Source organism: Ambystoma mexicanum, chromosome 2q (genome assembly GCF_040938575.1).
Source record: "Ambystoma mexicanum isolate Mex_15411 chromosome 2q, UKY_AmexF1_1, whole genome shotgun sequence".
Classification (NCBI taxonomy): Eukaryota; Metazoa; Chordata; class Amphibia; order Caudata; family Ambystomatidae; genus Ambystoma; species Ambystoma mexicanum.
The window spans coordinates 732078297-732099433 of record NC_090924.1 but is presented as its reverse complement, the minus strand read 5'-3'; the positions used below and the strand labels follow the sequence as shown (position 1 = coordinate 732099433).

Genomic DNA, 21137 nt, shown 5'->3' with positions numbered 1-21137 from the left:
CTTTGTAATAACTTCAGAATATCTGTTTCAGGTAAAGTAACACAAGGTAAATAAATGCTTTGCCATGATTTCACTGAGACCTACCACTTTAGAAGTCCATCCCTATCTAGTTATGAGTGTCTCAGAGTCAGATTAGAGGTTAAGAAAATTAAGGTACAGCTGTTCAAAGGTTCCAGAGGAACGAAGTCGACCATTAGGCCTACAGGCGTTCGGCCTGGGTGAAAACATAGGGGCAAACTCCCAAATGCACGTATCAGCACTCCAGGAACAAAGGGGCAGCAAAGCAACTCTAGCTAAATTCTACCAAAAATCTCACAGTACCGTAGGAGTGAAGAAGAGCAGCAAACCCAGTCACTGGATTCTTGGTCAGGCAGACGATGAATCTCGCAGCAGCAGTCGATTGAAGAGACTTCCAGCAAAGGATTCTTCAGGGTAGTATGATTTAAGCGCCTTTTGGGAAGCACCAGTGAAGAATGATTACCACCCGGTCGATTTGTCTCTTTCCCAGTCCTGCACTCTGGTGAGGGAACTTCAAGGAGTGAAATCCTGCTTCTGGAGGTCCGGAAGGAGTTCACCTAAGTTTTGGAAGGTTTTGATCTTCATAAGACTATGCACTGCAGCGGCGACAGGTCCCAGGGTATTGGTGGTTTGCAGCCAGTGAAGGTCACAGCTCCTCGCGGGATGGCTAGAAATGCAGGTAATCTGAAGACCGATTGGTCCCACCATTTTAAAAGGGGAGGAGAGTCCTCTTCACAATTCTCCTGACGCTTGGAAGAAGGGGTGAAGCAGCAGCGATTACACAGAAGGCATCTCTGTCATCTGGAAGCGGCTGAGGACATTGCACCTATTAGTCGTCAGTTCTTCAGTTGCAGGGGTCAGCTTGACTTCAGCCTGAGGATTCATGCCTTTTAAGCATGAACCCCAGTCAATCAGCACACACGCACCATTCAAACTCTGGGCGGCGGCTGTCCTTTCAGTTTGAACTGGTTTCAGGCATGCACACTAGAAGACCAAGGACAGCAGAGTTTCGGAGTCCTTCCCAGTTTCCTGTCCTCACAGACACACCGGAGCATTGGCAGGCTTCACAAAAGATTCCTGCCTAACACCAAAGTTAAACCAGGACACCCCCGCTGCCTCCCCTCCTCCCTCCACCTAGCAAAGCAGAAAGAGGACCAAGAAGGGACAAGCAAACAAATGGCGAAAAAAAGAACAGTCACCATTTTGAGTGAATAGTGACCCTTCTGTGCACTACTGCAGTTATGAGTACAGCCTGGAAGTAAAAACTGCACAAAAGTAGGTAGGATAAAAACACTGCCAATCAGGTTAGCCTGTCACTGTAACCAAAAAGGTAGAGGAGCAGTGAGAAAGCCCCTTAGCACTTAAGGTAGGGTGTGCTGCTCTCTATAGGAAAAGATAGGACAGATTCAACTATCCCCTGTAACAGAAAATAAAAAGGGAAGCCCAAAGGGCTCCCAGCAACCCTGCAGAGTGTGTGGTGTGATGCAAAAGTCAAAAGACAGATGCCATAAAACGTGGAAAGTATAACTCCAAGAAGAGGTATAAAAAGAAATATGACAGCATCCCCGAGATATGATAAAGGAATGAGCGAGTGTGGTAAAAGGTTTCCCACTCACTCAGGAGAGCAAACCAAAAATCCAGTAGTCCTTCAAAAAGTGCTGGGGGAATCACATGTAGAGGAGATTGTGCATAAAAAGGAAAATCTACCCTAACAAGGCAGAAAATACAGGAGTAGCAACACTGTACAAAACTTGAGAAATAAGGTACTAACCTTAAAACATCCTTCCCTAGTTATAAATCTAAGAGCATGGTGCCCTAAAAGTCACAGTTCCCAATAAAAGTATTATGTAGCTGAACACGTTTAGGCTTCAGCAGACAAGTAGTGTGTAAGTGTTCCAAAGTACAATAAACACAAGAGGAAAATTAATAGACCCTCTCCCAATCCAACCATTTTAGCAGACCAAAATACCAGCGTTTAAGCATAGGCCAGGGAGCAAAAGGGCTAGGACTTTACGTCTATAGAACACCATGGAGGCGTGGGTGGGTGAAGTAAAACATGTATGTTTACTCTCTCCTGTATTCCGGTACAATCAGCGACCAATGTAGTAGTTCCTGAAATTGCTGGGCCTTCTAGATTCATTTCAGATGTCAGATTATTGGATCCGGCTAGTTTGCGGATACAGGCTCAAAACAGCTGATCCTGGACACCCAGACAGGACACAGCCTGGACCACCACTGTGAGGCAAGATTGTGTGTAGTAACCCTGTGGGAGACTACACCAGCCTTATCCTCTTAGCAATAGGTAACCCAACCTTTGATATAGGCCTGTACTACACAAGTTGGTATAGTGACTGAGCAGCCAGGCTCATCTCAAGAGGGGGCAATGTGAACTGTAGGGTTGTAACAGATTCACAGCGACATGTATTCAGATAACACTTATACTCAAGGTTTCTTGATTAAAATTATTTACTGATTTCAGTCCGTTTTAAAATAAGCCTTCTTTAGAAGGGGGCAACATGAAACACTTAAATACACTCCAAAAATACATTATTTCAATTCAATTAAGTAGATAGCCTTTTGGGATGTGTCTCACACACTTCCTACACCCTGAGGTGACTTCAATTTCTAGGACACTGTGGGCATGAATATATTACTTTTCACACTTAAATTCACTACAGAAGTTATGGCAAAAGGAAAAGGTTAGGGAAGGAAACAATAGATAACAAGGTTCTCCAAACAGGTAAGTGCTTCACAATCCCCCCAAAGAAGTATGTTAACACTTTCCTAGCTATACAAGTAAAGTATGTATGACTTTTTGAGGGACAGATAAACACAAAGTCAGAGAGTAAGAAAAGTCTGCAGGGAGCCAAAACAGCCAATGTCAATTGAACAAAGTCTAGGGGAGCTGAGGCACTTCTTGAGGATAGCACAAAGGCCTTGCACAATGTTAAATAGAGTGTTTGTACTAAAAGAATCACTGTAGGGCCACAAGCTGGGAGGCTTGTGAGAAGCAAAGATGCAAGCAACTCTGCAAAGGGCAGCAAATGCAAGTCTCCAGTGAGAGCAAGCAAGCTACACACAACAAGTACCTTGAGTCTGAAGAAAAGATTCCAGCTGGCTTCTCTTCCTGATGTAGTCCTGCAGATCCTGTTGTTCCTGGGGCTCAGTCGTGGGGACAAGAGGGAGGACATCTGGGGACTCCAGCACTACGGTTTGAAGGTCAGCGGCAGAAATGGGCACACTTCAGATCAGCGGCACTTCACGGTTTCAGCTACTCGCAAATAGCTCCACTGCGGTTCTTGGACACCTTGTGTACGTTTCCTTGCTTCTGGGCTCCAGCACTCTGATAAGGTGGCTCAGGCTTGGTTAGTCCTGCTTTGAGGTAGTCTTGAAGATCTTCCTGGAATTTCGGGTCCGGCTTAAAGGTGACGCACTCGGTCCTGGTGTTCTTGTCCCCTGAACACAGGTGCTGTGTGACACAATGTAAAAGATGATGCCTATGGAGTTTGTCAGACTCCACAACCAAAAGAAACAGAGTTCAAAATCACATTAAAATACATGAGTAGGAAAAAGTCTCGTTCTCTCCAGGTTAAAAAAATCAAGTCCTCAAAATCCAGCAAAGTTGCTGGGGGTCTTTAAGGTGGAAGGAATTAGCACATTTCTGGGAATTCTCCCTAACAGCCGCGTGCTGGTATGTTATCTTTGAGCCTGGCGCCACACCCGGACAGAGGAGAGGGGGGGGGAGGGGGGATGGCACAGGCACCGCCTCACGTGCTGGCTCAGACATGGAAGGGCACTCCTTAGCCCCAGATCCTAAAGCAGAAATGCCAACCTCAGAGATGGCTCTGGTAGGCTGGACGCCCTCAGCCACAGAACAGGTAGTCGTTTTGGAGCATGCTTCCAACTGACTCCTGGAAGCAGAACTCAACGATCATTTGCACCCTGGTGCAAAAGCGGACTATGAGCTGGATCGTCCCTCTGTGGACCGTCTGGGAGCCGGTAGCCTTACTGGCTTTGGGTTTGTCGACGCAACACCCGGAAGAGTCCCTGGGCTACTCTGCTTGGGAGTGAAAGTCAGCGTCCCCCAATAAGGCATTTAAAACTCCCCAGTGAGAGTCAATAATGGACACACCCCAAATGGGAATGAAGCCAGGACCAAGTGCGGGTGAAATCAAAAGGTAAAAGTTTATCCAAACCAAAATAGGGCAAGCAGAGAACTCTCTCTGCAAACTCCGAGAGCGCTCTGTCAAACATCAACAAACATGCACATTTTGTTATAAAACCACGTCACCTATGACGTGGGAACTAAGGGATACAAGAATCGAAGAGATTGGGCAGTGGGAAGGGGGACATATGGAATGTGAAAGGGCGACGCTTCAGGATTGGCGAGGCTCCTTGCTGTGTCACTGTGATGCTTGCAGGTCAGCTGGACTCATCAGGGTGGAGCTCTGGTCAGGCGGTAATTGATTGATACATCTTGACTGCACTAGTCCACTGGCACTTGTGTCCACACACTCATTCAGTGTTGACTATAATTCATGACGCCCTGTAAATCCTGCAAATCGTTACTCTAACATCATACGAAAAGTAGTACATAACTCTAGGCGTTCAGGTGTCATCATCATAAGATATACTATACAATAGGTGGGCTGATTCATGGGTTCAGGTGGCTTATCAGGGTGCACATTCCAGGGATACATCTATCATTCTCTTTCGTTAGATCTAATGGGGGGACATCTTTATATTATGTTAGTACAAAAATAAATATATGGCCATCATGGTCAGTCAGGGTTGGGGTGAACTGGGATACTAATCTACAGTAATCTTCACCACGCACTCCTATTTTTGATGATTCCTTAGATTTAGTATATGTTTGTAGCAAAGATGCTTTTAATAAATGTAAGGTGCAGGGGAGATAACAGTCAACCCTAGCATAAGGGTTGTGAGATAAATGAAGACAGAATAAGTTCCTAATGAAGGAACTCCCGTCACCTGCACACTTTCACAAGTTCAATATTAGAGCCAAACAACTTAGGTTGACTTATGTTCACACTCTGAGTGTGCTGTTTTACAAAGTTCTTCAATATTTTCAATTTAAGCAAACAGACCATTTTTAGTCTTCAATGATGGACATCAAGAGAATTCTTTATAATATTCATATATAGTTTTATTTTTCAAAAATGGCCCAACGCGTTTCGAGAAAAACATTTCTTCAGGGGCATATTCAATATTTCAACCATATCTAAAGAAATATTTCAAAAAGCATACAATTACTTGTTCTGCAGAAAAACTAGAAAATTAAAAAAACTCACAATTATCTTTTGTTATAATGATACGTAACCCAAATCAAGGTATTGTTCAATCATGTGATTAGTTCATCATTTGTACTTATAGTTCTCATCATTCAATAAGTATTTGTACATTCACATAGACCTTGCCTAATATTTGAACTCTTAAGAGTATGATCAATCTAGGTGTATTAGTGTCTCCATTGTTGTCCAAATGTAGAAAAATAAAACTTTCGGATCCAACTGTATGTAAGGTTAAATCCCGTCCGCTTAGTCAATTTAGATGTTAAACATGGTGTAACCAAATATTCAAAGCAACGGCAAAGAAACATCTTACTCAAGTATATTTCTGAAGTATAATCATTAATTCTAGTTTGATTCACATCATTCTATAAGTGGTTAATTTGCATCAACATAAGTCTGTTTAAATGCTTAGAGCGTTGAACAATTCTCAAGTTAATTCTGTCTCAATTGCCATCTACTATCTGTAAAAGAACCTCTATTTGGAAGTTGGATATTAAAAAAAATCTTCTCTGCTTAGTCATTTGGATGCTATATAGATTGTGTGGCTTAAAAAACGCAAAGGTACATTACTGAAGCCAGCAATAATAGACGTCAATAGTCTATATACATCGATATCCCATCAAGAGGGTATAGAGGCCCTGGAATGGTTCCTACTCAGACAGAATGAAACTCTTATACATAAAGTCTTCGCAATAGAGTTGATCAGAATCATACTATACAATAACCTTCAGATTTAACAGCAAATACTACCTCCAAATATCAGGCACCTCCATGGGCTCCTCTGTAACACCACCCTACGCGAACATCTTTATGTTTCACTTTGAACACAATTTTGTATTAGACAAAGAACCCTGGAAAAGCAAGATCAGATTTTGGAAACTGTTCATCAACGGCATTTTTTGCATCTGGCAAGGAACGACTGAAGAACTACAAGAATTTCTGATATACCTTAACAACTGCTAGGAGGGCATCACATTTACATTGGAGATTGGGAAACCCAGCATCCATTTTTTGGATTTACAAGTTGAAAGGAAAAATACAGAATTCATCACAAATATCTATAGAAAACCTACATTTCGGAAGCTTCCACCCTCTTCATCTTAAAGACAATCCGCCATTCATCCAATTTCTCCGTTTGAAAAAGATTACATCAGATCCCACAGTATTACAATCGGAACAGGTGACTATGAAGGAAAGATTTAAGAAAAGAGGATTTCCAGAAGAAATCTTTGACAAAGCAATACTAAGTACAGGGTCTATAATCAGAGAGAATCTTTTGCAAGACAAACCTAAGAAAGAGACAACAAGGTAAATACATACCCTTAAATACTCAATCCAAAGCTGCCAAGTAAAAAGGGTTATCAACAAAAATTGGGACCTCATAAAATCGGACCCAAATATCAGACTATTTCCTGAACCGCCATTGCTGGCATATAAAAGGGGCAAGAACTTCAGAGACAGCCTCATCAGGGCAGAAAGAACAAAAATACTACACAAACCACCCTGAAGAAACAAAAGAAAGGAACGTATGCCTGCCTCAATTGTCAACATTGCTCAAACCTTATCAAAGGTGATCATATCAGACACCCCTACAGTGGAAAGAAAATAATGTTGATAGATTTTGCAACCTTTGAAAGTAGAAATGTGGTCTACGCACTAAAATGTCCATGCGGAAAGTATTACGTAGGGAAAACAATACGCAAAGCGCGAGAAAGATGGACTGAACATAAATCTAACATAAGAACGGGGAATGTCAAATCTCCAGTAGCTAGACACTTCAAAGAAAATGGCCATAACATCTCGCAATTAAGGGTTGCGATAGTCGAGGTAATTGGAGCATCTCCAAGAGGAGACTTAGCCAAAAGGTTGGCACAAAGAGAACTGTATTGGATGCACAAACTGGATGCTATGACCCCATTGGGCCTAAATGAAGATTTCTACTTGGGACCATTTCTGTAGATGATCTAGATGGCGGCTATACCTAGACTTTTTCGAATAACCAAATAACACTATCATACAGAACAGATCAATAATTTTGAAAAGATTGACCCTTAAGAAAGTCAGTCCACTCAGTGAGACATAGCTAGATTCAATTGTTGTCTCTAGGCCATATTATGTTATTCTTGGACTCTACCATTGTGTCTGGTATCACCTAGATTTTAAGTCACCAACAGAGAGACAGAATATGGGCAAATGTTACCACTAGACAACATGATTAAGTAAAATCCAATGTGTTATCATGGATTATATTTCTGAGTACGTACACAAAATCTGGACTATTACAGAATGTAAGTCTCCTCAGTGGGACAGATTAAATACAAAAATGTTGTGTTATGTCAAAAGTTAGCAAAATCCTAGGATTACAGAAGATAATTGGAATTCCTTTATTATGTGAACATTAAGAGAATCAGTATGTAAACTACTTTATTTTTGACAACATTGTGTTTTACAAATGTATATTTAGAACTATAATTTTTTCGAAAATGGCTAATTATATTAGTCACATTACATGGACTCCACCACCACACCCCACCCCTCCTGAAATCAAAAAACACCTTGAGTAGCAATTGGCACTCTTCCAGCAGTCGCCTTCTTTGAATACATCATCTCTTGAAACATTCTTGTTTCTATGATTCCATAAAAACTTCAGTAACAACTAGTACTCTTTTTAGCAGTGTCCTTCTAATATAGATTTTTCGAGACATTCTAGTTTCTATGATTCCCAAAGTACTTTTATTCCACTGGGTTTCCATTAATAGTTAGCAACACAAGATGTACCATTTGTAGGCTCCCAGTCATGACTGTACGTGAGTTTTCAGCTGTAACCCACATAGACGGACGTTCAATGACGTCATGGAATGAATGTCCGGACATTACACAGCAACATGATTTCTATCATTTTTACTTAGTTCAACAAAAGATAGCAACCAACATTCAGCATTTTTTCTACAGCCTAAAACCGTTTTTTTAGAATTCTGCACGAACGGATATTTGTTTACAAAGGTGACGTCACGTCACGTAATCACGTGATGACATCACCATTGAGCGCCATTTTTAAGATGCCATTTTTTTTCTACAACAAACGCCGTAACGGGAGTGAGGAGAATATCATCTCTGCTACCGGTAACCTAGGTAAGTGTGAGCCATTTTATTGACTCGGGTGTAGTTCCAAACTAATAGGGTCTCCCTTTTTATAAAGGACATATAATTCTTGTACCAAACACTAAAAATGTGTTTTTTTAGATCATTGCAGTGGATCAGTTGAGCACCCTAAATAACCTTTGGGATTACCTCCTCCTCCACCGATTTTACTCCCCATTCATCATTGGGCTATTCAGCTCTACCAGAAGGGTAAGGGTTTCAACCTTTGTTTATCCATTCTTACTGACCATCGCCACACTTACCATTTTAGCTGAATAGGCAATACACATCAATTTATGCTATCCTCATTTTCAGGACCATTTTGTGATGTTGGATTGTACAACCAATCGTAAAACCATTGAATTATATCCAAATAACTATGGTTGGTGATGCCTTAACAGTTTGCACCTGGGTAAGATTCTTATCCTTATATTATTGCTGGCTTCAGTAATGTATCTGTGCGTTTCTTTAGCCACACAATCTATATAGCATTCAAATGACTAATAAGAGAAGACTTTTTAAATAGCTAGCTTCCAAATAGAAGTTTTTACTCTTGATGTACGATTCATGAAGCGCTACATAAACTTAAATGCCTATCTTAATTATCACAGGGACAGGTTTTGCTGAGTTTCTATTTCAATTACCAATGTAACTTCCATTTGTTTGTTTTTGAACAGCACTTGCACTTCCTGGAGAGACATCTAAATTGACTAAGCGGACAGGATTTAACCTTACAGACAGTTGGATCAAAAAGTTTTATTTTTCTACGTAGGTTATGACAACAATGGAGACACTAATACACCTAGATTGATTATGCTCTAAGAGGTCAAATATTAGGCAAGGTCTATGTGAATGTACAAATACGTATTGAATGATGACAACTATAAGTACAAATGATGATGAACTAATCACATGATTGAACAATACCTTGATTTGGGTTACGTATCATTTATGCCAAAAGATAATTGTGTGATTTTTTTTAATTTTCTAGTTTTTCTGCAGAACAAGTAATTCTATGCTTTTTGAAATCTTTCTTTAGATATGAGTGAAATATTGAATATGCCCCTGAAGAGGTTTTTCTCGAAATGTGCTGGGCCACTTTTGAAAAATAAAACTACATATGAAGATTATAAAGAATTAGGTCTTGATGTCCATCATTGAAGGCTAAAAATTGTCTGTTTGCTTAAATTGAAATAATTGAAGAACTTTGTAAAATAACACACTCGGAGTGTGAAAATAAGTCAACCTGAAGTGTTTGGCTTGAATATTGAGCTTGTGAAAGTGTGCAGGGGACGGGAGTTCGTCCATTAGGAACTTATTCGGTCTTCAATGAACTGGGATACTAACCGGTCAGAGGGCACATGGTCGGTACATCAAAAGACAGTGGAATAAGAGGGGTCTAGGGGCTTTACATCTCAGCCTGGCCAGCGGGAGAAGGCAGGTGGGGGTTGAGCACATGTAGCTGCAGGAGAGGGGAGAGGAGGCCCTGTAGCTTGTTGGGCCGTATCTTGTTCACCTTGTGGGGGGCACATTGAGCATGCAAACAAGGTAGAAATAGATTAGTGTGTATATTAGTTCATTAAAGGATGTACAAAGTGATGCTCACAATATAGGGTACAAGGTTCAGTGCCCTGAGGTTGTAACAAATAATACATAAGACACCATATACATATGCCGCACTTCATATCATAACTACATTGTGATACTGATTGGTTATGCTGGGGATCATAAATATTGGGAACTGATTATACACATATATATTGATGTCATACATTGCATCTGGTAGTTTGTACCTAAAACTTAATATATGACTAACGGCAAGAGGCCTAACCTGAGTGCCACACAGGCTTGACCCATGCCTCTGGTACTTCAAACGTGGTGCAGGATTGGGGGGTTATCCACAGCATATGTCGTAAATGTAGGATCTGCAAGGGGACGGGACAGGTTTATGGAGATGGCATTTTTTACTCAAACCCCAGCTTCGGCCTGGTCATTTGCAGGTTAATGTTGGACTACGGAAGGTGAAAGATAGTGTTTCTCATGTAAGTTGTTCGTGCCTAGTCTCCCGTGAAAACAGGCTTGCTGCAGGGACGGGGAGGGCGGCGAGGGAGGTGACTGGCTCGCTGTGCGCGATCAGGAGGGTAGAGCTGCAGCCCTGCAGACCGCTTGTGTTCGCAAGGCCAAAGTCGTTATGTTCAAAATAGAGTTCGAGTGTGCCACAAAATGGAAACTGGTATCATGCTGCTGGCTGAGTATTGCAGCCACGTGTCGACCCGCAGCCATCCTGCATCCCTGGTCACAGGCGCATGGGTGGCTGCCGGACGAGTCATAGTCCGGAAGTTGGTGAGAATGGAGGGGGGCCTTGAAGACCCTTCCTTCCATACAGGAGGCAGTAGCCTTAAAAGCTTTGGGCTTGCCAGAACCAGAATCCGAGGTCCCTTTCCTGGCAGACACCCGAGGAAGGAGTCTCCACACTGAGAAACCTTATTAAACAAAGGACCTACCTTGTCTTGACGTGGGGTCCTGGCAACTACACTTTGAGATGTCCAGGAGGAGAAGAAGGAACAAGTTATTTACCAGTAACTGTTGTTCTCCAGCATGAGTCTGGCATGGATTCACATGCTCATGTATATTCCCAGTCAGGCTGGGAATTCTCGGTAAATAAAAAATAAGTTTAATTTCTGAACTGTCTTTCTCCTAACAACCAATCACTGAGCTCTGGGTCATACTGCCCCCAGCCAATGACTGCCCTCTACCCAGCCCCTCCTCTGGCAGCCATCTTCAGATTTGGTAGCACGTAACTAGCAGTAGGACCGAGAAGAGCCGCAGAGGGGCAGGAGGGTGGGTTCGCATGTGAATCCATGCCAGACCCATGCTGGAGAACAACAGTTACAGATAAGTAACTTGTTCCTTCTACAGCATGGGGTCTGGCATGGTTTCACATGCTCATGAATAAAGAATACACGGGAGGTGGCAAGGCGCAACATAAGCATCTCTTACCTCCTTACCAGGCTCATCTTCAAGTGAATAGGCTGCGCAGCACCGCTTGGCCGCCTCTTGACTCCTCAATACAATCCCTGTCGATGCAGTAGAATTTCGTGAAGGTGTGCGTAGACCTTCACGTAGCAACCAATCACTCTGGTAGAATGGGCTCTCAGACAGCCAGGCAGCGGGCAGTTTGGCAACTGGTGACAGTAGGTGATACAGCCATAGAGCCACCTGGAGATGGAAGCCTTGGACAGGGCCTTCCCATGGTTCACAGGACCAAAGTTCACAAAAAGTTGAGGTTTCCCAGAAACTCTTGGTGCGGGCCACATAAAACTTCAGCGCACTAGCCACATCCAGCGAGTGCAAAGTCCTTTCAGCCGTCGACGAAGGAGTCGGAAAAAAATACAGGTAACAGGTTGTTCGTGGAGGTGAAATTCCGACGGAACCTTGGGCATGAAGGAGGGGTGCGTCTGCAGCACCACCTTCCTCTAGAGTAAAGTCAAGTACGGCCGCTTGCATGACAGGGCCTGGATCTCACCTACTCGTCTTGCCGAAGTGGTGGCCACGAGAAAAGCAGTCTTCCACGAGAGAAACTTAAGCAGAGCTGAAGGCATAGGTTCGAATGGGGCCCCCATAAGCCTGGTCAGCACCAGATTGAGTTCCCACGCCGATGCCTGGGCCTTCACCGACGGGAACGAGCGGAACAGTCCTTTGATGAACTCCTTCACCAGACGGTGGGACCACAAGGAAGACCGTCCCAGAGATCTGGTGTAGCGGGAGCTCGCCCCCAGATGTACCTTAATGGAGGCATGGGCCAGTGCCGATTTTGGCCAATGACAGCAAATATGGAAGTACTTGAGGAGCTGTGACCCGCAAGGGGTTAATCTTCTGTGACCGGCACGAAAATTTTTGTCCGTAGCATTTCAGAGTAGACAATGCTCTAGCCTTGGTGAGAGCTGCCTTGCAGTCCGCCAGGAGATCGTAGCCACTGAATTCTAATGCTGCAAGAGCCAGGCCTTCACGGACCCTGGATCGTGGTGAAGAATGGCGCCTCCTTCCCTGGCAAGAAGATCCGCTACCACTGGCAGCTTGACTGGTGGTGACGCTGACATGCTGAGAAGATCCAGGTACCAGATCTGCCTCAGCCACGCCGGTGCGACGAGGATCATCCGGCAACGGTACTGTCCAAGTTGACTAGTGACTCGAAGTAACAGCGGCAATACAGAAAATACAGGAAATACAGTAAGAGGCCTTCCCAAGGGAATGAGAATGTGTCCCCCAAGGTCCCCTGCGGGGGGAACCTGCAAGTACTTTGTGTTTGTCGCCATCAAAAACAAGTCGATCTGGGGATTGCTCATCTGAGGAAAAGGTTCTCCACTAGGTCCTGCCGAAGTTCCCACTCGTAGCAAGAGCGAAGCTCCCTGCTCAGAGAGTCGGCGACTGTGTTCTTTACTCCTGCCAGATGAAAAGGAATGAGGAACATCCAATGGGTGACGGCTCAGTGCCATAAATCCTGCGCCTCATTGGAGAGTGCTGGGGATCTGGTGTCCCCCGTTTCCTGACGTAAAACCTTGTGGTGGTATGGTCTGTGAAGATGCGCACCACCTTGCCCTTGAGGGATGGCAGGAACGATTTGAGGGCACAAAACATGGCCCGTAGCTCCACAACATTGATGTGTAATGTCTTCTCCACAGGCAGCCACAGGCCTCTGCCGTGAATTCTTCCGGTGTGATCTCCCCATCCTTCCAGGGAAGCGTCCGACACCTACATCCAACTGGCGTCGAAGAACTCCTGCAGTGAACGCATCCGTAACCTGCAGAGCCGGATGAGGTAAATGCATGACAACATCATAACGAGCAGAGACTTGATGGCCCTCACTTTGGCGATCTTCAGAGCTAGCAGCCTTTGTACCTTGCCCAGTGTTAGGGAGAATTCTCAAAAATGTGCCAATTCCTCTCTACCTTAGAGCGCCCCAGCTCTTTTGCTGGACTCTAGGAATTACATTTTTTGCCTGGAGAGAGCGAGACCCTTTTTTCCCCACTCTCTCATGTATTTTAATGTGATTTTGAACTTGGTGTTTCTTTTGGTTGTTGAGTCTGAAACACCAAAGGCATCATTTACATTGTCCAACACAGCACCTTCAGTGCAGTGACTCTGGGAAGTCTTTCAGATTTCCCAAAGGTTTAAATAACTTCTCTTGGATAAACTACTGTTTCCAAGAGCAATGAAGTGAAATTGACTTTACTTATAGTAGTAACTTCCTAGACCCAGCACACATTATCTTACAATAGGGTGCTGGAGGTGTTACTTAGTATCCCCTTTGCCTAGCTTCTCATGTAACATTTTTATGTTACCCTTTACTCGATGAATGAGTGGTTTACTTTTAACTACTGTGGTGTGCATTTACTGTGTTCACTGCTGCAGTAAATCACCTAAGGGTGCCATTTTTGTCAAAATGGCCCCGGTCTTCCTTTTTCGCCATTTCTTTGTGGAAAGGTCCTTCTTGCGATTTACTCTCCCTTCGTTCATTTTGTCTTTGGCGGGATTCACAAGTGAATCCCGCTTCTGGCTCCAGGGTGTGTGGCGGGGGCAGGAAGCGAGGGAGGTGTCCGAAACTACCTGTGCTTAGTCTACTAGGAGACAGGAATGTACTCTTAGGTGATTGGCCGGCTGGCTGTCCGGCATGGACAGCCACCCTTCTGGGTGACTGACAGCTAGGCTGGAATGAATAGGAGAAACCTGCATAAAAGGCAAGGCTTTTTGGCATGGAAGGCAGAGTCGACCACTGGATGAAGGAATCCGAAGAAGAACTTTAAGAGGACGCCTGCTGCAACTCATGGACCGTTGGTTTGCCCAGTTAAACCCTGCTGCTATGCTAAAACTTCAAATTCTTATCGACTAGAGAAGCCCTGCAAGGACGACTTCTCCCCTTGAGTTGGTGGGACCAATCAACGCCAAAGTAAGCCACCTGGAAATCCTCTCGGAGCGGGTTGAAATTCCACTGCAGTTACTGCTGCAACCGAATAGCCAGGGAGAGGAACACCAGATTGTGTGTGTGTTGCTTTTGAGCTGGCCAAGAGCTCGAGGAAGATCCTTCGGACTACCGGGAAGCAGGAGTGACCGAGCCTGAGCCCCCTCAGAGTGCTGGACCCGAGATGCAAGGAAAGCCCATCTCGACAGCCAGGAACCACTGTGTTGCTATTTGCAGTAGACGCAAGAAGCTGAAACACCGAAGTGCCACTTCTTTGAAGATTGCCATTGCAGGAGTCCCCAGATGTCCTCCTTCTTGTCCCCATGACTGAGGCCCAGGAACACCAGGATCTGCAGAGCTGCACAAGAACTGAAGTCATCTGCTGCCCTTTTTCTTCAACCTAAAGGTACTGTACAGTCTAAGAGAACTTATCTCTTGTTGTGTAACTGTGGTTGCTCTGTAGAGTTGCTGATAGCGTCTTTACTTCACAAGCCAACGCAGCTTGTGGCCCTGCTTGGAGTTCTTCTTTGCTAAAAAGACTTCTAAAACATTGTGCAAGACTTACTTACCTGCAAGAAGTGCTTCAGCTCACCTTTGCCCAATTGACTTTGGACTAGCCTGGCTCCCTGAATGACTCTTCTTCCCTCCAACATTGTGTTACGTCTTCCTTCCAGGAAGGGGTTAACTAACTTTGCATTGGGGTTACCAAAAGTGCTTACATGCTTCAGAATATTTCTGTGATCTCTAGTTCTGTTCAAATAACCTTTTTTCTTTGACTCACTCCTAAGTCTGATTCTAAATGCAAACAGTGGCATATTTATGTCCACATTGTCCTAGTTACTTAAGGTCACCTGAGAGTGAAGGAAAGGTCTGTGTGCCATCCCAAAAGGGTACTTCCTGATTTACCAATATGAAAAGTGTGGATTTTGTAGTGTATGTGTGTGTTACTATTCTATTGCCCCCCTCTGAAGAAGGCTTACTCTGACTGTTAAATTAATAATTGTTTAAACAGAAAACGTGTCTAAGAGTTTATTTGAATACTTGTCACTGTGAATCTCTGTGCAACTCCCCTACAGCTCACATTGACCCCTCTTGAGATGAGCCTGGCTGCTCAACACTACCATCCTGTGTAGTACAGACTTATACCAAACGTTGGGATCCTAACGTCAGGAGGTCAGGGTTGTTGTAGTGCACCGAAAGGGTACTGCATACAATCTTGCCCAACACCCAGGATGGCCGCTACCCTCTCTTCCAATACCAGTCATGACACTGTGTTGAGCCAGGATCCCAGGAATATCGCGTCCTGCGATGGAGTCAAGCAGGACTTTGCATAATTCACTGAGAACCCCAGAACTGTCAGTAGGCGGACGGTCCTCGCCGTGTGGTCAACAGCAATGTCTCTTGATCTGGCCCGGATGAGCCAGTCCTTCAAGTAAGGGTAGACTCGGATCCCTTGCAGTCACAGATGGGCCACCAGCAGCACCAGGCACTTGGTGAAGACTCTGGGTGCTGACTTCAGCACAGAGAGAGGACCTTGTATAGGTAATGCTTCTCCTGAACGATGAAGTGCAGAAACTTGCAGTGTCCTTTGTGAATGGGGATGTAGAAGTACGCATCCTCCAGATCCAACAACAACAAAGTCTCCCTCTTCCAGTTGTCCAAGCACGTGTTCAAGATTGACCATGCAGAACTTCTGGGACTTTATGTATTTGTTCAGTCGTCACAGGTCGAGAATGGGCCTCCAGCCCCCAGTCTTCTTTGCACTAGGAAGTACCTTTAGTAAACTCCCGAGCCCCAGAGCCACCCTGGAACCAGCTCTTTTAGCCCTTTCTTTAGCATGGTCCGAACCTCCAGCAGCAGCTGAGGGATGTGGTTTTGATGCCGGGCCACCAGTGGTATTTGGAGAAAGCGTCCAGCAGCCAACGTCGGTGGAGATCGACTTCCACACGCTGACTAAGTTCACCAGCCGGCCTCCCGCCAGAGTGCACAGGTGGGGGGACCGACGTCCTGGCTGGTTCAGTCTTGCTTGGAGGTCGACCGACCGCCTTGGGGTCCCCGATGATGACGGTGTCCTCCTCCGAACGACTTGGAGCGATACATGTTTCTTGGGCCGAAGAGTGGGAGGGTTGGCGGTAAGAAGAGGAGCCCACGCCAAAATCCCCTCGAAGATTGGGTAGACATGCTTCCTGAGGACCGAAAGGATGGCCGTCGCTGCTGTAGCGTGCCCAGGGCATGTGCCATCTCTCTATCCACCTTGATGGCCTGTAGGGACTCATCCTACCGCTTTACCGAAAAGATTGTCCCTGTCAAAGGGCATGTCCAACACCCTTGTTTGGACCTCCTGTCGAAAGATGGTTGCCTTGAACCAGCCACGACGGCGAAGGCAAACACGGTTGCCCATCTGGCGGAAACCTGCGTCCGCTATGTCCGTGGCCACTGTGATGGCCACTTCACCCTCTTGTAGAATCTGCAAAGCCTCAACCCTCTTTTCGACAGTGAGGAAGTCCAGTAGAGGGGTGTGCTTGAACCACAGCTCCCGGTCGTATCGTGCCACGATAGTGAGGGCGTTGGCAGCCTTGATGGTCGTCGCTGCAGAGTCGTTAGGAGGGGTGGACGCTGCAGAAGGCGTTGAGGTAGACTTTCTTCTTAGCTGCTGCAGAAACTACTGAGTCTGGTAATGGTTGGGCTCACAAGTACTTAGGCGAAGAGTCTGGCACCCTCTACTACTACTCTAGGCAGTCCCTCATCGCTGGCGCTGTACAAGGGTTGTTCGTGAGCATCAGTTCTTCATCCCAAATGTCATCCAGGAGCGGGACTGAAAAGATAATCTTCCTCTTTGTCTCACAGCACTGGTATAAGAAGCCCTCCTCCTCCTTCGGCGTGAGCTGAAAAGCTCTGATGCTACAATCCTATCTCGTCCAGCGGGGAAGATCTGGGCGGAGGAGACAGGAGGTCCTCCATCCCGCCATTGTCACCCGTGCCCGTCGTCTCCATGTCCGACTCCGTCTAACCTGCACGGGGTGGAGGAGGAGGTAAAGGGTAGCAAGGAGTGCCTCTTCCTCTTCTTGGCTGGCGGTTCCTCCATTGTCAGTGGGGCGGCCGGCGCCACATGGGTGGGGGGGCGCAGCTGCAAGCGCCGGCAACATCCTCTGTATCTCTGATACCAGCGTATGAAGGGTCGAAAGAATGTCCATTGAAAGATCTCTAGGTGGCAGCTAAGGCATAGAAATAGGCAGCTAAAGCGTAGGAACAGGGCCAATGCCCTTGTCGCCTTCCTAGATGGTATCTTCGTCATAGTCGCCCTCATTGGCACCCTCGTCGTAGGGTGCTACTCCAACATTGCCCTCATGGACATCGCCCTCCTGGATGGACTGGAGGTAGACAAGTTCCTTCTTCCTCCTCAGCAGAGGAGATATCCGTGCCCTGGAGGACTTCAATGCCCCCCCCACTTTCTTTGCATCCAAAGGGGACAGTCTCAGGGAAGATTATCAGTATCCCCTTCTCCGGGGTCTTCTGAATGGGAGGGAGTGACACCCTTGCATTGGGAAGGGCGCCCTATGGGTCCGCCACCGCAGCCTTCGAAAGAGACACTACAACTACCTTGATGGAAACTCAGGCCCGGCCCCTTGTCCCGCTTGGCCTTCATGGTCGCCCCAGAACTTTGTCCTGCTTGGCCTTCTCCTTAGGGGTCGGGTTGGAGATTCAATCCCCTCTGGCCTTCTCCGTTGAGGGTAGGCCGGACGCTCTACCCTGTTTAGTCTTCTCCTTGGCAGTCTACGGGGCTGCCTTTAGCTTGCCTGAGTGATCCAACTTCCTCTTGCATGAAGATCCAGAAAGTGGACTGGAGACCGATGCAGCTGGGGTGTCGAACGAGCCGTGGCCATGTTGGTGCCTGCCTCAATGGCGCTCTCGACAGTAGCGGACTTGCGGTGCTTGGCCTTTTGTTGGACCCTCGTGGGAGGGGCCCCACAAAGTATTTCGAAGCCTGCTCAGCTTTCCCGAATCCGGCGGAGGCATGCCCCTGGAAACCTCCTAGTGCAGGGGCCTTGGCCTGCAGCCACTCTTCCATCCGTTTACCCGGATCCTTCAACATGCGTTTTGAGAGTTCACGGCAAAACGCACAATCCTCCTCCTTATGCAGTACAGGCACTGGAAATGTTTGTTGTCCATGTAAACATTCCACAAGCCGCAGGCGGAGCAAAGCTAGGGAAGGGAAATCCTTCTCGTCCGACATAATACATGTGGTGTAGGCCTGAAGAATCTTCTGGATGCTTCCACGAAGAAACTCGACGAAATCCTCCCTAGAGGGGCACTGTAGAATCTGAAAAACGGGTCCCCGTGAATCGGGAGGATGATCGATGGAGCACACGGGCTCGATTGACCGGAAAATAGAGCATAACTCTTCGAAAAAGCGAAAATCGCAGTTAAAGCTTGAGAGCTAAGCACGAGGACTCCCAACAATTGAACGTATGGTATAAATCGGATGATGGCTGCCAGAGAAGGGGCTTAGGTAGAGGGCAGTCATTGGCTGGGGGCAGTATGACCCAGAGCTCAGTGATCGGTTGTTAGGAGAAAGACAGTTCAGAAATGAAACTGATTTTTCTTTTACTTAGGATTCCCAGCATCACAACGAGGAATATTTAGGAGCATGCAAATGCATTCCAGACCTCATGCTGGAGAATTGAAGATCTCCCTCCAGTGGGAAAGACTATTCCTTAGGGCTTAGTGACCGCAAAAGCTGCAAAGCACGCGTCACAGCTATGGTCAGGCCTCAGGCACTCAAGGCATAGTGCATGGGGGTCCCGAGGCCGACCGATCGCAGGATGCACATCTCGTGAAGCCTCCTGCAAATGACATGCGCTGGGGAGGCGAGGCACCAACGGGAGGTGAAGAAAATAAAAATAGAAGAATGGTGAGCATGCGCAAGGTTGAAACACTTCCTGCACCTAGCTGCCAGGTCAGGCATTGTCAACGCAGAAAAAGGGACTGAGGTGAGGCGCCAGAAGGCAGGGTCTCTGGGGCGTTCCCACACTCCGGCCCATGTGCGGTGCTAAATTTAAAGTGGAAGTTCATTTTTTTTTTCTCCAAAATGTTCCAGTTACCAATATTAAGGTAAGAGATTTAGAGAATGCCAGTGGTCATGATTCAAATGTCAAAAAACTAAGAAAATTCAATTGAGTAAACCAACTCAATCCCAGTTAGTAAGGTAGGCCTAGGAAGTGATCCTTGAACAGGCTCTCCACCTGATCAAAGTCAGGAAAGAGTAGTTGTATGGACATGATTTTAAACCCATGCACCCTATGAAGAACTGTGTGGGAAAGGAACAGTTATGTCAACTTCCACCTCCAGAGACCACTGGCGAGATTATGAAATCTATTGGGGACACACTCGTCTGAGGTTGGTCCGATTGAGGGAGGCCCAGCGGTCAGGGATGTAGAGGTCCCTTTTTGTTTCAGTGCAGGATTTAGTTCCAGTCAGTCCTGGTGCTTAAGAATCTGTTCAATAAACCATCCAGTGGAACACCCGCATGAAGAAAAGGTGACTACTTTTGCAGTGCATGAGACCACCGGACACCGCTAGGATGCAACAGGAGTCACCACATTCGGGTAGCGACAGGCGATCTTCCAGGGATGAACAGAGGAGCAGGTCTGCACAGCTTTCGTTGTAGTAAGAAGGCTAAGAACACATGAGCAGAGGCACTGTGTACAAGTGGAAGATCAATGACTTGCCAAAGATGCACTCAGAATTGCTACAGAAGTAGCAAGGTAGCACAGGAGGGAGCTGGTCAGTACATCGTTTGGTTAGGGATACTTCTGAAACCTCTGAGAAGGTACAGATCCATGGGTGGAGAGTGGCTCTTCCCACTGATCCAGGGGTCCAAGCACCAACAAGTAGCTTCTCGAAATCGGGCATAGGAGCAAGGCATCACCAGGACTACATTTGAGATGGGGCCCGTTAGGGAACATTCCCTTTCTTGTGTAAAGTATCCACCCTCTGAGTCCCAACACTGTTTTGCTGGACAGTTGGATTTTTGTTGCTAATTCCCCAGAGTGAGTAAGCGCCTTCATCCCCACTCACTATTTCCTCTGTGTATGGTATCTTTTTGACAACTTTTAGGTATTTCTATTTGGAGTCATGTTTTCCTCCAACTTTCTGGCATCTACATTTTACTAAAGCAGCCCACCACACCTTCTGTGCAGTGCTGCTGGAAACTCCTAGAGCTTCCTGTTAGGGAGAATTCTCATGTCTGTGCTAATTCCCTTCAACCTTTGAGCACGCTAGCTCTTTTGCAGCACTTTAGGACTTTTTAATTTTAACCCTGGATTGAGCAGGCCCTGTTTCTCACTCTCTCTATGTTTTGACCCAATTTGGACTATGCGTTTCCTTTGTTTTCGGAGTCTAACAAACTCCATAGGGAATCTGTATGGTGACACAGCATATACCATCTTATGTGGAGTGCTGGGGTGTGGGGTGGGTTACTTAATGTTAGGCAAAGTTTGTATGCAGTACCCTTTGGGTGCACTATACACAACTCTGACTACAGGTATAGGAAACCCAACCTTTGGTATAAGCTTGTACTACTCCGTTTTGGTAGCGTGTTGAGCAGCCAGGCTTATCACAAGAGGGGTCAATGTGAGCAGTAGGGGAGTTACACAGAGATTACCAGTGACAAGTATTCAAATAAACTCTTATAGTCAAGGTTTCTT

At 45.9% G+C, this 21137-nt stretch overlaps 1 protein-coding gene across 6 annotated transcripts in view; it reads right to left on the bottom strand.

Annotated features, from left to right (window-relative positions):
* Positions 1-21137, bottom strand: part of RBM33 (RNA binding motif protein 33) — a 1526085-nt gene that overhangs the window by 539308 nt on the left and 965640 nt on the right. The gene's annotated exons all lie outside the window — the stretch shown is intronic.